The 3,206-nt window shown below is 39.9% G+C and overlaps 1 pseudogene; it reads right to left on the reverse strand.

Annotated features, from left to right (window-relative positions):
• Positions 1 to 1,964: 1,964 nt before the first annotated feature.
• Positions 1,965 to 2,898, reverse strand: LOC100726212 (olfactory receptor 8B8-like; annotated as a pseudogene).
• Positions 2,899 to 3,206: the final 308 nt, after the last annotated feature.

Below are 3,206 nucleotides of genomic sequence, written 5' to 3' on the forward strand. Positions count from 1 at the left end.
TAGGTCTTTAAAATTTTAATTACATCTTTGGATGTGAAAAAGGTTGATAAAGGAATTTTCAAATCACCCACAAGAGGGTGAATATAACAATAATAGTTTTAAATCTGTGTAATGTTAGGAATACAAAGCCCTAAATCACCAGTCACTCAAACAACAATCTTATAATAACTTTTTATTTTTGTTTTTTGTTTTAAAGAGAAAAAACAGAAAAATTAAAAATCAAACAAAAATAACAAGAATAACAATGATAACAAAAAGTGACAAAATAGGATTTCAAAGCAAGATGATAGGAATTTAACAATAGTTATACAATAATTTTAAAAAAATTACAGTCTAGACAAGCGATTCCTGTTCACAGGTCATTCTACTGAGTAGAACTTAGATGTAAATTTGGAGGAGGTTTTGTCTTAAATATTTCAAGAATCATTCTGACATGCATGCAGGCTATGAATTATTGATCCAGAAAAACTCTACCTCTTTACAACTGAAAAACAATTCTCACAAGTTTCAAAAGTAGATAAAGACCAGGAAGACTCCAGCTCAACCTATTTTACAAGATCTCAGCCCATGGATCAGTAAGGGATAGGACACAGATGTAGTACAAACCCAGGTCCATTCTCAGAGCAGACTGAGTCCCAAGCAAGTCAGAGAAAATTTCCCAACTCCCTTTGAAGTAGGTAGTGCTATGTTTTTCATCCTCAAGATGAGGATGCTGGTCCGAATAAGTTTGACAACTTTTATTAATTCACACAATTAATACATCTTTCAATAGTTTCAAAAGCCAAGCGAGATAGATCTTCCTTATATTATACATTTCTTGAAACAGATTTCTTAGCATTTTCTTCTAACGAAGCAAACAGGATCAGATTTCAGTATAAAGGTAACATTTATTAAGCATTTTCTTTGCCAGAGACTTGATATCATGATGTGGGTAAGAGAAATAGCGCATCAGAGAAGCACCTTCCCCCCAGAGACTAGTGGGGGACACATTTGAGGAAGGAATGCTAATGCACTGGAAGTTGTGTCCAATGTATAAGTGTGGAATGCCATAGGAACGTACCCTGGAGTCTTCTGAATCTGCCTTTCAGTGTTGAAAGGCTTCCCAGAGGCTGTGTTAACTTCATACCTGCAGGATGGACAGGCCAAACAAGCAGAGATGATGGTGTGGTCAACAAAGGGGCCGCTGTGGTCACAGTGCTGAATGCCACAACTGAATGAGTCTGCTCATACAAGGCAGGCTCACAGGAGGCATAATCACTGCATCAGTTCCCACTGGAAGGAACACACGGAGAGAGAAAGTTCTAGGGGTTCCCTGTAATCAGGCACTGAGTGCTGGGCAAAGGTGTGAGTGGTAATGAATAAGAAGAGTAATGAAGGGAGACCCCATCTGAGGATTTAGCAATTAGGTAAGTGATCCTGCTTTCACTGTGATGTTGATCTTGGAAAAGGATGGAATTTCCTGCTATGATAAAGTTTAATTTCACACTTCAAATTCAGGTGTCTATGGAGAATTCAGCTGTAGAAATAAGCAATGAAATACACAGGTCCAAAGTCCAAATGTGAACTCTGAATCTATCTGAGAAGGAATTCTTTACATAATCAGTATATATTAGTTTATAATAAACTAGTAAATATATTTTTAAATGTATAGAAATTATCTCTAAAATGTAAGTAGAAAAAAATTGGAAGAGTTCAGGAGGAAAGTAAGAAAGGAAAGAATGAGGTAATAAATTTTGCAATTATAAGGCCTTTGAGCTACACACTGTAATTTGTACTGAATTAGTTCTTTAAAAACCCTATGAAATAATGAGATGTCTTTGTTTTTCAAGGGTTCCTGGCTTTCTGACCCCAGTGCTCTCTCAATTATTCCTCTTTTCTTTCTATATAAGAAAATTCCATGCTGTATGTGAGACGAAGGACTTTGAGGGGAAACCTGTATTCCTGCATAATAAATAATCCTGCTTTCAGATGGAAGATATTTTCCTCCTGAAGGCTTTTGTCAAGGCCACCTTGACCTTCCTATTCCTGAAGCTGTAGATGAGTGGGTTAAGCATGGGTACCACAATGGTATAAAACACAGTGGACACTTGCTCCTGGTCCATAGACAGGACTGCAGAAGGATGGAGGTACATAAATGCCCCCGATTCAAAGAAAACCGAAACAACGATTATATGCGAAGTACAAGTGCTAAAGGCTTTAAACTTTCCTTCAGCAGAACAGATGCAAAGAATGCTGCGGAGGAATGTGTAAGAGACCATAAGAATAAGGCTGGGCACACCCAAATCAAAGCCTACAATAATGAGCACCACCAGCTCATTGGCCTGAGTGCTAGTGCAAGACAGCTCCAGCAGGGAAGGATGTCACACATGTAGTGATTGATGGTGTTGGCCTCACAGACAGTCAACCTCAGCATGCACCTTGTGTGGGCCCAGGCACCAGCAAATGCTCCCACGTACACAACCACAGCCAGCAGGGAGCAGACCCGAGGGGACATGGTCACTGTGTATAGCAGGGGCTTGCAGATGGCAACATAGCAGTCATAGGCCATGACTGTCAACACATAGCATTCTGCACTGACAAAGAAGCAGTAGAACAAGATATGAGTCATGCATCCTGCATAGGAAATGGTGTTTATCTTCAAAATAAAATTTACCAGTAGTTTTGGGTAATAACAGAAGAGTAGCAGAGTGCAATAAAGGATAAAATGAAGAGGAAGTGATACATGGGAGTGTGAAGGTGGGAATTCCATCTGATCAGAGTGAGTAAGGCCAGGTTTCTTGCCACAGTGACCATATAGATTCCTAGGAAGAGAAAGAAGAAAGGGGGCTTTGTCCCTGAGTATTCAGTTAACCCCACCAGGATAAACTCAGTGACAAGCGTCGTGTTTCCAATGGCCATTCTCTTCATGCAGGATCTGGAACACAGGAAAGTGGAGTTTTATTTGATCCAGAATCCAAATTTGCCATGCAGTACTCTGCCCATTTTCTTCTGGATCCCAGAAGCCCAGAGACTCCACAAAGGTTTAGTTTGTTTTCTAGAAATCTCCATCAGGCTCTGCCTGTATGAGGAAAGTAGGTGCATGGGAGTGAGAAGCACAGCGTAACCATCAGAGGGTGATGTGTAAAGAGAGGAAGTGGAGCAGATGCTTCTTTGCTTCAGCTGTGGCTAACCTCTCCTCCAGTTTCTTTGCATTAATCTTTACTCAC

The sequence above is a fragment of the Cavia porcellus genome, unplaced genomic scaffold (genome assembly GCF_034190915.1).
Source record: "Cavia porcellus strain 051 isolate PalLab524CR breed Dunkin Hartley unplaced genomic scaffold, mCavPor4.1 scaffold_9, whole genome shotgun sequence".
In the NCBI taxonomy this organism is placed as follows: Eukaryota; Metazoa; Chordata; class Mammalia; order Rodentia; family Caviidae; genus Cavia; species Cavia porcellus.